Source organism: Cynocephalus volans, chromosome 3, assembly GCF_027409185.1.
Source record: "Cynocephalus volans isolate mCynVol1 chromosome 3, mCynVol1.pri, whole genome shotgun sequence".
Lineage (NCBI taxonomy): Eukaryota > Metazoa > Chordata > Mammalia > Dermoptera > Cynocephalidae > Cynocephalus > Cynocephalus volans.
In genome coordinates, this window is record NC_084462.1 from 142,745,417 (window position 1) to 142,759,044 (window position 13,628).

At 38.2% G+C, this 13,628-nt stretch overlaps 1 protein-coding gene across 3 annotated transcripts in view; it reads left to right on the forward strand.

The window, feature by feature from the left end:
• Positions 1-13,628, forward strand: part of PPM1A (protein phosphatase, Mg2+/Mn2+ dependent 1A) — a 44,688-nt gene that overhangs the window by 10,500 nt on the left and 20,560 nt on the right. For 2 of the 3 annotated variants that reach the window (XR_010022892.1, XM_063089150.1), the window contains exon 2: positions 441-558. The exons of the other annotated variant lie outside the window; for it this stretch is intronic. The gene's annotated coding sequence lies outside the window, so the exon portion shown is untranslated. The remainder of the gene's footprint in view (positions 1-440; positions 559-13,628) is intronic. 3 annotated transcript variants of the gene reach the window in all.

The window sequence follows — 13,628 nt, forward strand, 5'->3', positions numbered from 1 at the left end:
GTCCTCTCTCCCAGCCCTTATTAACCACTAATCTACTTTCTGTCTGTATGATTTGCCTATTTTGGATATTTCATATAAGTGGAATACAGGTAAATTTGTGATCAGTGATTTTAATTGCCTTGCATGTCCCATGAGATAGCCAGCTATGAATAAGTTAGCCTTCTTTTATAACTTAAATAACAACTGTTTTCTTCTTGTCTAAGAAAACTTACTCAACAATTGGGAGACTATATCCAAATTTAAATGAAGGATCAGGCTCTTTACTAGTATTAAAACTCAAAAAAATATGTACCATCAGTCCTCACCTCTAGTAGTGATTTTCACTGTGGGTTGCTTGATAGCCCCTCAGCTTTCCCTAAAATGCCAGTTTAGTGGCCATTTTTCTTCTACCTCTCAAAGTCAGAGTTGCATGAGTTCACTGAAATATGTTTCCTTTGCAGCAGGCTTGCCTAGACAATACCTTCTTACTTTCCTACCAAGTTCAAGAAGGAAGAAGAATTAAAAGCAAGATTGGGAAGACAGAAGAAAAGATTGCTCAGGCTGGGAAAGGGCAAAGTGGTAAGAGCAGGATTAGCAAGGGGTATTAAAATTTTAAGGATACTGAATTTGTGGGCAGCAGAATAAAACTTGGAGACCTTTTAGGAGAGAATAAGACCTAGATGGAAAAAACAAGACAAGGATGTTATAATGTGATAGAAAATAAGAAGATAGGTGAAATTATTTTTTCAGTTCTGAATTTTGAATTTTAGCCATATATCAAAGATAGCTCCCTTTACTGATGAGAGTTAATAACCCTTGATATTTTCCTTTCTAGAACTTTGTATAGGAATTTTGAAACTGAACCATAATCATGTGTTCTCTCAGTCGTTCCAAGATCTTGAGGTTGGAACCAGTACAGTTAGAAACCCATATCACCTTGGAATTATTTTTCAGAAACGTCTCCCGTAGGATTGATTAAGTGGCACCATCTGCCTGCGGTTTTCTAAGTTGGAGAGGCAAAATCCTATTCTGGGTGCCCCAGACTCAGTGGGCTGCTTTAGAAGTCTATCATTAGCCAAAAAAGGGAGCAAATTGAGAAATTGCAATAGCCAAAGAAATTCTTATCTTCATTTGATAGATCAGGGACTTTCTGATTTGATCAGAATTGTTAGTGAGATTTTAGGAGCAGTCAGTAAAAGAACCCCAAGAGTCAGAAACCCACATATACCTGTGAAATCAGTAAAATCCTGTTGTAAGCAAACTGGAAATTTGGGGGAAGGGGAGTGCGAACTATTGGGAACTGAGTTAGCACCAGTACTCTATTTGACCACTTAGATTTATTTTATTTTATTCTATTTTATTTTATTTTATTTAAAGGAACTGGTATTTGAAATTTTATTTTTTATTTATTTATTTTTGTCTTTTTTGTGACCGGTACTCAGCCAGTGAGTGCACCGGCCATTCCTATATAGGATCCGAACCTGCGGTGGTAGCATCCCCGCGCTCCCAGCGCTGCACGCTCCCGAGTGCGCCACAGGGTCGGCCCACTTAGATATATTTTAAACCGTATATTCAGTTCCTTATCAGAAATTTTGCCTTCGGTATTTTGTATATAATTATTTTAAGGAGCAGGTGATGAAAATAGGTTATATTTTCTTTAGAGTAATTCATTATTTAACAGATAAAATGTGTTATCTGATTTAAATGAATGTTTATAGTAATGGAACCAAAGTTTCCAAAATGTGTGTGTATAATTTGTTTTAATAACAAGGATTCATTTCTTTACAAAAGACGTCCTCTACACAAGTCTTCATAGCTGTTTTATAGATCATCTGTATTATAGAAGGAGAAACTTAAGAGTATTTGTTGACCTAACTGGCTAACCTGCAGAACTGAGTTTTGTTAAAAGGATATTTAACCAGAGAAATCTGTGAAAATATTTTTAGTTCTGAGGGAGATTGGAGGTACATTCTAGAGACCCTGGCTCTGTGAACTGCCAACTAATAGACCCTATAAGAAAACTTCTACCTCTAACTAAAGTGAGATATGGGAACTTAGAGACTGCTGTGATTTAAGTACATTTAGAGAACATGAAATACCAGAAGAATGTTTGTTAAACTAGATTAAGCTCTACTGTATAGAATAAGGCATTACATTGCTGGTATTTTCTGATTCTCTCAGTGCAATAAATATTGATAATAGAGAATTCTACTACTACCTTAGCCATGTTCCAGGGAGTTGACATGAACAGAGAGATAAGTTAGTAATTCTTGGGCGTCAGGGGCACTACGATATTCAGGTCTTAAATTTCTTAGAGCCTTCATCTATGGAATAATTGTGTTACTGTTGTTGGAGAATTTGGTTTTCTTTTTTGTCTTTTTTCCTTTGTCCTTTGGTTATAGGTTTCTTGAAGCAAACATAATTATATATTTTTAAATTTATCAACTCATCATCTGATTTACTGTGTTTGTGTCTAATATGTTGTTTAACTCATCCTTTGAGTTTTTAATATTAACAATATTATTTTTTTGAAAGTCCTATTTAGTTCTTTCCCAGTCTTACTGGTAATTTTTGATAATTGCTTATTTTTTATTGTTTTTTTTAAATCTCATCAAACATTTTATACGTAGTTATTTTGTATCTTATATTTGCTAATAGCTGAAGTCTTTAGGGAGTTCTATGTGTGATATGTTAACTCCTATCATGATAGTTTGTTTTCTTGTGTATTTGGTGGTGGTGTTTTTTTTTATAAGCTCCTATTTGGTTAACTAAACAGTAAACATTTCTCCATCATCTTTATAATTGTCTACAATTTAATTTCTTCTTTTTGTGGCATAAAAAATTTTCATTTATTTTTTAAGTTTAATACCTTCTTAATTAGCCAATATGTTTTGCAAGTTTCTGTACTTTTCCTTCCTTTTTACTCCTCTGGGTTCGTTTTTCTTCATGCTAAAGTGTGTCTTTTAGTAATCCTTTTGGTAAGACAGTGTGTCTTGTAAATGTCTTTAGTTTTTGGCTGAAAGTATATTTTATGCATTACTTTTTTTTTAAGCTAGATACAGAATTCTTGGTTGATAGGTTTCTTTTCCCTTCCCATCTGCACCCTCGTTATTTCATTGTCTTATGAAACTTGGCAAACTTGGATGTCTAAAATGCCTGGTCTCTGCCTAATTGTTGTATATAGTATTTTTCTCTCTAGTATTTTTTTGCCTTTATTTGTTTGTTTGTTTATTTTATTGAATCAAAATCAGTTATACATATTTTGGGGGTTGAACATTGAGATATGTTGATCAAATCAATATTACTAGCATATGTATTGCTACAAATCGTAATTCTTTATGCCCCCATCCAATCTCTCCCCTTCCCCCACTCCCTCCTCTAATTACCCTAGATTTCTTCTCTCCTTCTGAAAGAACAATGTTAATTTGTTGCCTAGATGATCTGTCCAATGCTGAGAGATGTGATCGGGTCCCCCAATGTTATAGAGCAGATGCTTCTTCTGGCACTCTGAAATGGGCTTTTTGGAAAGAGACATCCTCTTCTTTTCTTTGACTCTGCTGGTGACTCTCCTTGTGTGAATGCACTCCAGTGGTTGGTGGTCCGTTTGCGTGGTGCTTGTGGTGTCTAGTCACAGCCATGGTTGTGGAGGCTGCAGTGGGCCACCTACATGGAGGTGCTGTTTCTGGTATGCGCCTTGGCACTGGCGGTATGCTTGGTTGTGGGGTGTGTCTGGTTCCCTTCTGCATGTCTCTGGTCCGTGGGCAGGCCCCAGGTCTCTGGTGCCATGTGCCAGGTTGCGGGAGGTGTGTCCAGTCTCCTCCATGCCTCAGGTCACCAGGTGAGACCCAAGGAGCTGGCTTGTTGTGCCTGGCTGGGGGAGGGGGGTCCAGTCTCTGGGTGGGCCCCAAGGCACTGGCGTGGCATGCTTGGTTGTGGGAGGAGGGTCCAATCCCCATCCCCATGCCCCAGGTAGGCCCTGAGGCACTGGCATGGTGTGCCTGGTTGTGGGAGGGTGGTCCAGTCCAGGCCCCGAGGTACTGGAGTGGTGTGCCGGGTTGTGGAAGAGAGGTCTGGTCCCCTTCTCCATGACCTGGGTCCCTGGGCAGGCCCCGAGGTGCTGGCATGGTGTGCCTGGTTGTGGGAGGGTGGTCTGGTCCCCTTCTCCATGCCCCCGGTTGCTAGGTGGGCCCCGAGATGCTGGCAGGGTGTGCCTGGTTGTGGGAGAGAGGTCTCGTCCCCTTCTCCATGCTCTGGGTCCCTGGGCAGGCCCCGAGGCACTGGAGTGCTGTGCCTGGTTGTGGGAGAGAGGTCTGGTCCCCTTCTCCATGACCTGGGTCCCTGGGCAGGCCCCGAGGTGCTGGCATGGTGTGCCTGGTTGTGGGAGGGTGGTCTGGTCCCCTTCTCCATGCCCCCGGTTGCTAGGTGGACCCCGAGGCGCTGGCAGGGTGTGCCTGGTTGTGGGAGAGAGGTCTCATCCCCTTCTCCATGCCCTGGGTCCCTGGGCAGGCCTTGAGGTGCTGGCATGGTGTGCCTGGTTGTGGGAGGAGGGTCTGGTCCCCGGCTCCATACCTCAGGTCACTGGGCAGGACCCAAGGTACTGTCGTGGTGTGTCTGGTTGTGGGAGGAGGGTCCAGTCCCCTTCTCTGTGCCTCAGGTCCCTATGCTGGCCCCAAGGCACTGGCACGGTTTGCCTGGAAGTGGGAGTGGGGTCCGGTCCCCAGATCCAAGCCTCTGGTTCCCAGGAAGGCCCCAAGGTGCTGGTGGTGTGCCTGGGCTGGAACTAATTTTTTGTCCTTTGCTTCTAACATGGAGGAACTTCCTGTGGGAACCAGTACTTGAGTGTGTGGTTGTTTAAATTGCTGCTTTGCTGCTGTTTCCCTAGGGAAGGCTTTTTGTGCAGCTCAGGGTTTAATGGTTGATCTCATAAGTACTTCCGGTTCTCCAGAGACCCAGTGGATCAGTGTTCTGTAGAACCTCTGATCTGGGCCTGAGTTCTTTCATCAAACTGCACCCCATGCAATTCTGTATTCCTGACCAGTCTCCTCTGAGTGGTCCTGTGTTGATTGGGGGGAGGATATCTGTCCTTGCTGTGTCCCAGTGTTCTCCTGGTGTTCCCATCTCCCCCACAGCCCATGCTCCAAACACTTCCCATGGCATCGGTCTGGTGCTGTCCCTTGCAATGACTCACCGGCCTCTGAGTGGCTCCCTTTTTCTGGTTGTTCTGGCTCCTCACTTCTGTGTGGGTCCATGGGAACCCTATTAGTGGTCTTGTTGTCCTGGGGGCCGCCAAGGCCCTCCTCTCCCCTCCTGCCTCCAAGTAACGCCATCTGAATGGCACAGCTGTGGCTTCTGCCGGCTCCTGCTCCATGTGCTCATCAGCTCGAGCCTTAAAGCAGTCATGGCCCGAAACGCTCAGAGCAGCTTTTTCTTTCTCTGATCGTAGTTTCTCCCACCTTCGTGAACTCCGTAGGTCTCTCCTCCTCTTCCCCTGAGCTCCAGTGGCCCCAGCTTGGCTGATGTTACATTTTTATAGTTGTAAATTGGTTGATTTGTGGGAGAGAGTGATGCTGGGAACTGTTTATTCTGCCATCTTGACCGGAACCCCACTCTAGTAATTTTTAAAAAGACTCCTTTTCTGTGTCTTATCACTGCTATTTACTGTGTGAACTTGAGCTAGTTCAAAGTTGGAATAAAATAGTATGTGAATCATAGGATTGTAATGAGCATTATAAATATGTATAAGGCACTAAGAGTCCTGCATATTTTAAGTTAATGATAAATGTTAGTATTTGTTTCATTTTGTTTTACCATATTTGTTCCGAACATATACATATGATATCTCTAGGTGAGTGTGTTGTGTTATCCGGAGCTACTCATAGAAATGTACTATCGATCTGAAGATCTGAATCTTTCTTCAGTTCTAGAAATTTTCTTAGTCTTTGTATCTTTGAATATTGCTTTTCCAGTATTCCTTCTTAGTCTCAGTCTCATGTTCTAGACAGTTCCTCAGTATCATTTTCCAATTTACTGATTTACACCTTGACTTTGCCCAGCTGGAGTGTATGTAGCCTCAGTTTTTATTTTCCAGTGAACGTTTTTTCTCATTCAGGCTTTCTCTCTCCCTCTAAAAGTCACCTATTCTGGTTTGATTTCTGCCTCTCCCCCCCCCTCGTCCCCCCTTTCATGGCTGTTGTTCCTCCTTTTTAAATTTGAAGTTATTTTCAGGTTGTTATTCTTTTTCTGGATTGAATTCCTACAGTTGTTCATTTTGTTGGCTGTCCAACTTAGTTTAGTTTTTGTCATGTGTTTTGGAGTTTGGTTTTGTAGTTGCATATGGAATGGAAATTCTTTATTTTGTTTTCTTTCTTTTCACTCTTCTGATCCAGTGTTTTTGCATGCATCTACATCTTGGCCCCAGGACTGTCATCTGAAACCATGTCTTATATTGGCGGCTTGGTTTCCTTGGTTCTTGATAACATCAGGATCAGGATTATCACTCTGAGAAGACACAGATTAAGAAGATCCATATTTCTTCTCATTGGGCACATAACTTCATCTAAACTGTAGCCTCAGGCGTTGGTTAGTAGTAGCTTTTTCAGGCTCCTTTTACAGGATGGAGAGCCCCTTCACCCCGTACACTGGTTTCAGGCAGTGAGCCTGGTTCTGTCCCAGCCTCACATGGGAGCCTCTTTAGTCCCCGTTACCATCCCTACAGAATGTTATTTGAGCACAGAAGACCCACATTTTCAGCTTCACAAATTGCTTTGTATTTCGAGTTTATCTTTTGCAGGGGGCTTGGTCTTTTTAATTTGCTGTTTTTATAGTTAACCTGTTTTTAAAATATGTTTGGAATATAGGTACACTTCAATATAGGTACACATAGAAAACCATTTGAATGAAAGTCAGCAATTGAAATTAGTGTATATACTACATGTCCTTCAGAAAGATGTCAGTTTACTCTTCTACCTATGAGAAGTATGTTTTTTACTCCTTTGCCAAAAGGGCATTATAAGTTTTTAATCTTTGAGAAGGTGATATCATTTGTGTTTAATGTTTAGTGAGGTTAGTCATCGCTATATTTTAGTCACTCGAATTGCTTAGTTCATTGAATTGCCTGTTCGTATTCTTTAGCCATTTCTTTTCTTTTAAAGTGTTCGTTTTTGTTGTCCTATTAGAGGCCTGTATCTATTGTAGGCATATTAACTTCTTATCATATATATTGCATATACTTAAAGATGTTTGCCTTTCAGGTTTATGAACTTTGTTTTAGTGTAGAAGTTTTATTCCTCTGAGTCACTTTTTTATTCCTTTGGGGTTATTCTTTTTCTTTGTGCCATTACTGTCATCCTTAAATCCTTCTCTGCCATAAGACTATAGAAATATTTGCTTAGATGTACTGCTATGGTTTTATTATTAGCATTTCAAACTTAAATCTCGTGGTATTTATTTTAAGATATGAGGTAGGAATTTAACCACCCACCCCAGGAGGGCAGGAATAGAACCAGGTCAGCTGTTCTAACACCATTTATTGAATCTGTTCCTACAACTGTCTTTTTTTTTTTGTCGTTTTCGTGACCGGCACTCAGCCAGTGAGTGCACCGGTCATTCCTAGATAGGATCCGAACCCCTCTACTGAGTGTGCCACGGGCTCGGCCCCTACAACTGTCTTTCTGAAGTCTCAATTCTATTCCACTGATCAATTCATTCCTGCATCAGTATACCTCTTAACCATAATTTAAAATCAAGCTTAATATCAGGTATTGGAAATTCTCATGTTTTTAAGAATGTTTTGGCTATTTATCTACATTTGTTCTTTTTTTTTTTTTTTGATCAACTACAGATGGTATCTTTTTTTTTTTTTTTTTTGCGGCTGGCCAGTATGGGGATCAAAACCCTTGACCTTGGTGTTACAAAGCCATACTCCAACCAACTGACCTAACCAGCCAGCCTCCATTTGTTCTTTCATACATATTTTGCAATCATTTCATCAAGGAGCAAAAAGACCCAGTTGTGATCTATATTGAATTTATAGATTAATGAAGGGAGGATAATTATCTTTACAATATTAAATCTTCCTTTCTAAGAAAAAGGAGTGTCTTTTATTCTGAAGCCCTCTTCTTAAAGGTCCTGAATATTTCTTATTTATATAGTTATACTCTTATTGCAATTTCCTTTAATTTTCTAAATGATTATTGTTAATAGCTTTCTTATATATGATTTTTTATAGTCGGATAACCTTATTAAGCTTTTTTCCTCATGTTTTAGGTTTTGCATTTGCCGTTAAAGTTATTAGGTGCAAATTATAATTTGATCCTGTCATGATTTTATGCCTCTTTTTGTTTGTCTTAGTGCATTAACCACTATTTCTAGACATTGCTAAGTTTTAGGGATAAGAGTAGGTATCCGTAGGTATCCTCATTTTTGTTTATTTTCTGGGAATTGTTGTAATTACAGTGTTTCCTCTTTGTCTTGAAACATATAGTATCATACTAAGGAATGAATTTTATCAAATTATTTTTAGCATATGATGAGGTGATTGTACTTTTTTTTCCTTTGAACTTTTAAAAAGCTGATTTATAGGCTGTGTAATGCTGGTTCATAGTTACATTCCTAAAATGTACCCTACTTGGTGATTTGTAATGTATGTTTTACTTAGGGTTTTTTGCCTCTGTATTTATGAGTATTTAAACTGTAGTTTTATTTTTTAGTGCTGTCTTTGTCAAATTTTATATCAGGTTTATGGTCATATTATAGAAAAAAGTGGAAAGATTTTTTTTCTCTCATCTCTAGGTAATGTAGGCAGTTTGGGAGTTTATATGTTCCTTTAGGGCTTGAAAGATCTTGGTTTTCAAATTGTCTTGCCTGATGCACTTCTATTTTTAATAGCTTCATTTTGAAAACAATCCAAACTTAAAGAAAATTTCCAAAAAAGAGTCCAGTGAACTTCCATGTTTACCTAAATGACCAGTTATTAACATTTTGCCATATTTTTATAAACTTTCTTTTTTCCCCTCTGTGTGTGCATATTCTCTTGGCATGCACACATGCATTTTATTTTTTAGTTTTGCCTAACAATTTAAGACTCAGTGTGGACATCATGACTCTTTACCCTTATTTAAGTGTGTATTTCCTTAAAACAAGAACTAGGACATTCTCTTACATTACCATAATTCAGTTATCAAATTTAGGAAATTTAATATTCATAAAATATTGTTATCTAATATATAACCTGTAATCAGATTTTATGAGTTGTCCCAGGGATGTCCTTTCAGCATTCCTCTCCACCCCACCCATCCATGTCTTACCCCCATCCAAGCCTGTCGACAGTCACACATTACACTTTGTCGTCACATCTCTTTGGTCTCCTTTAACCTGGAATGGTTTGTTTTTCTATTATTTATGAGCTCTGGAGTTTTTCGAGTATAGTTTTTTGATACCTTTCTCATTGTGTTCCAGTTACCAGTTTTTAATTCCAGTACTTCTTGGGGGAAAAAAAAATTGGTAATTTGTTTTCCAAGAACTGTCAGTTTCCTTTATATTTTCAAATTCATTAGCAGGGAATTGTACAGTGTGTTTTTAAAAAATAAATAAATAAATTTCTGTCTTTAAGGTGAGTATAGCTTGTTTGGTTTCTAATTTTAAATAACTTTTTTTCAGTTAGGCTGACCAAAGGTGTACACCTGTTCTATTAATTTTTCTCTCATGTAACTTATGTTTTACCTTCATCTTTCATGGATTCAAGGATATATTCCTTCAGCTTTCTTGTGTTTGTGTGGTCTTTTTTTCTTTTTGAGTTGGATATTTAGTATACTGATTTTCTTTTTCTCTCTCTTTTTTTTTTTTTTTTTTCTTTACCAAGTGTGAATATTCCTGAATAAGGTTTGGTCATATCTCATAAAATTTGATATGAGGTTTTTCTCATTATTGTTGTTTCTAAATACTCTGTAATTGTAGAAATAGACATGTTTTAAATGTGTTTGAACAGAATATATAGTCTTGATTTCAGCATGTAGTATTTTTGATAGGCCTGCTATGAATTATCTGGTATAAAAATATTTGGCACATAAAAATTTATAACAGTTCGATTACAGTTTTGGACAGCATCTTTCACCAATTAAAAATTGGCTCTTGTCCTGTTTATTGCTTTATTTCTTGTGATTTCCTTTGTCCAAAATTAAAATTGCAGTTCTTGATTTCTTTTTGGTTACATTTGCCAACTATGTTTTTGCCCACCCCAAAGAACTTCTTTATTATGACATCTCCATTTTTGAGTTTCTTGTTTTGATTAATCTCTTGATTGCATGAATCTGTCTTTAAATAAGTTTTTTAGAAATGGAACATGGATGATTACTCATCTTTAGTGCTCGCATATTTTATAATGTCTTTCTATTGTCTTCACATAAACAATAATTTTGCTGGGTTTGGAATTCTTGGAATATATTTCTTTACCCTCAGCATTTATAGGCATTACTTCATTATTGCCTGTCATCTGATGTTGCAAAGAAGTCTGATGCCAGCTTGATTTGTTTCTATTTTTATGTATTTATTTTGGAACATTTAGTTTGTCTAAATTATTGTATTAAATTCTTGAAATTCATTATGTTCACCAAATTATGCTTTGGTGTTGGTCAGTTTCTACTAAATTTATCTAGTATTTGATGACCATGTCAGTCATCAAATAAAAATTTTCCTTTAGTTTAGGATTAATTTTTTCTTTCTTCAAAATTTAATTTCTCTTCCTTTATTTGATTTTCTTTTTACAGGGTGCAAATTAAACTGTTGGATCTGCATTGTTTATATCTTTTTTCTCACTCTCATTTTTATCTCTTTATACTGTTTGCATACTGGATGATTTTTCTCTTGTTTGGGTTTTCATCTCTTGCAGATAGTTTGCTGGAGGGTCTCTACTCCTCATTATTGCTTCTCATGCCATTTAAAATATTGCAATGATTTTTATCTATTAAATTTCTTAGCTCTGTTAGTACTTTTAAACTCTGGTTTCTTATTTTTTATCTCTTGTTTCTCAAACCAGGTCTGCTTTAATTTTCTTATATGTAAGTTGTTATTTAGTTTGGTTTTCTAGGGTAAATCTTTCAGATTCTGTAACATCATGCTCTTGAGTACTTTTTTAAAAATTAATATTTTGTATTTCAGAATTTTTGTGTGGGTTCCTTAGTTATTTCTGTTTTCTGTTTAAAGGGTGGCAGTTCTCTCTTTTGTTTGCCCAAAAATAGTGTGACTAGATACTCCTTGGCTCTCCTCCCAGGTTATCTATGTATCGTTTATATCTTCCCCTTAGAATTTAAATTGACAGGCTGAATTATATGGAATTATCATTTTAGTTAGAATGTTCAGTTTTTAGAGAGGTGATAGGGAGCTGGACCTGTTAGCCTGTTATAGGTAAGAAACTTTGTCTGCATTGATTTTCCTCTTGATGCTTGTTGAAATTGCTATATATTTCCATCTTCACCAGTTTGGGGGATTTTTTTTACCAGCAGGTGGACTTGACTGTTAGGTATTGTATTACTTCCCATGGGTACTATAACAAATTACCACAAACTTCATGGCTTAAAACAATACAGGTTTGTTCTCTTACAGTTTTGGAGGCAACAAGTTCAAAATCACTTTCACAGGGCCGAAATCAGGTGTCAGCAGGAATGTGCTCACTCTGGAGGCATTAGAGGAGAATCTGTTCCTTGTTTTTTCCACGTTCTGGTGGCTGTCAGCATTCCTTGCCTTATAGCCACTTCACTACAATCTTCAAGGCCAGTGTCTCAAATCTCTGCTCTATCTTCACGTCACCTTCTCTGCATATGACAAATCTTCCGCTGCCTCTTTCTTCTAAGGACATGCAATTGCATTTAGAGGCCTCTGGATAAGCCAGGATTATCTCCCCATCTCAAGATTCTTAATCTCATCTGTAGAGACTTTTTTTCTAAATAAGGTAGTATTTACAGGATTAGGACCTGATATCTTTGGGAGACAGTATTCAGCCTATTACAGGTATCATTTTGTTTTGTTACTTTGGGGTAAGGCAGCCATATTAGACAAAAATCATTTTGTATCAAATTGTATGCTGTTTCTTAGAATCACAGATGTTGTCCTCTTTAGCAAATGCACAAACAGATGTTGTGGCAGAAAAGTGGATGAAATGGGCTGGATGTGGTTACTAAGGGGGACTCTGGAAAATGCCTATTGTTCTGAGAAGAGGGGCTAACAACATATGTAAAGGTCTAATTCAGTCCCCCCAATACACACATGAATACTAGCTTAGGTGATTATTTAACTCTGTATTCATGAACCTTTACTCTTACTTAGAACTCTGTTCTCTTGTTTTTTAGGATTCACTTTTGCAGTTGAGATGGCTAATATTAATTTGACACAGTTTCCTTTGAGGATTACTCATGTTTTCTATCTAGAATCTAGAATCTTACATTATAGAATATTTTATGTTGAATTTTTCTAGTTGTGTGTAACTAGGAGTGGGTTTTTTTTAATGACTATTCATGGGGTACAAAGGTGACTGTCACCACTTTAGGAGTGGGTTTTTAGCAATTGTCCAGTGAGCTTTTTAAGTTTGAAAAGACTTCAACTGAGGAAAACTTCATTCTATTGTTTCTTTGTTTTTTCCTTCAGAAAGTCTTATTTTTTAATATGTATTTTTACTCTCTGGGTGCATTCTCTTTGTTACCAATTGTTATTTGAATCTGATTTTTCTTTGAGTTCATTACTCAGCATATATTTATTGATGTTCTCCTGTATGCCCTGTGCTAGAGGAGCTGACCTAGGGAATTCAAAGGAGGCTCTCATGAAGAACTGATGCTTGAGTTGAGATCTGAAGAATGAGTAGTAATTAAGTACACTAAGAGATGAAAGAGTAGGTTTTCAGGTAGAGGAAGTAGCATTTGTTTATATATTTGGAGGAAGGAAACATGACGAGTTCTATGTAAGAAAGCCCTTATGTTTAGAGCAGAGAATGTGGGGGGATGGATAGTGTGAAGTAAGATGAGGCTGGAGAAAGTAGATAGGGTCTTGACCACTCACGGCCTTCGTGTGAGCCATATTAAACAGGTTTTTATCCCCCCAAACTGGAAAGCCATTAAAAAACTTTTAGTACACTATAGTGAAATTTGTATTTTGAAAGGTTTTACTTAGGATGCCGTTTGAATAATGAATTGAAGAGATGCCAGCATGCATGTGAGGGGACAAAATAGGAAGCTGATATTCTACAGTGAGAATGATGGTAGCTTGGAGACTAGGGTATGATAGAAAAAAGTGGACAGATTGAGAATGTTTAGGAAGTATAATTCATGGGACTCCATGATGGACGGATGGATAGGAGATGAGGTAGAGAGAGGTGTCAAAGATGTCTTTGGTTTCTGTTCACCTTGGTGGATGATGGTTCCATTCACTAGTAGAAGCTGCAGATATGTGAGGGTGCTTGTTGGGGTGGAGGACAGCGTAGAGTGAGAAGAGGACGTAGGTGTAAGCCTTGAGGAATGCCGGTATTTAATGGCTTGGGGAATGAGGATGAGTCTGCAAAAGAGACAGGGATGGAAAAGCTAGGGGTGGGAGGAAAGCCGGAAGCATCTTGACAAGCCAATGGCAAGAGTGATTCAACAGGGTGTGTTGTGTTGAATGGTGCTGTG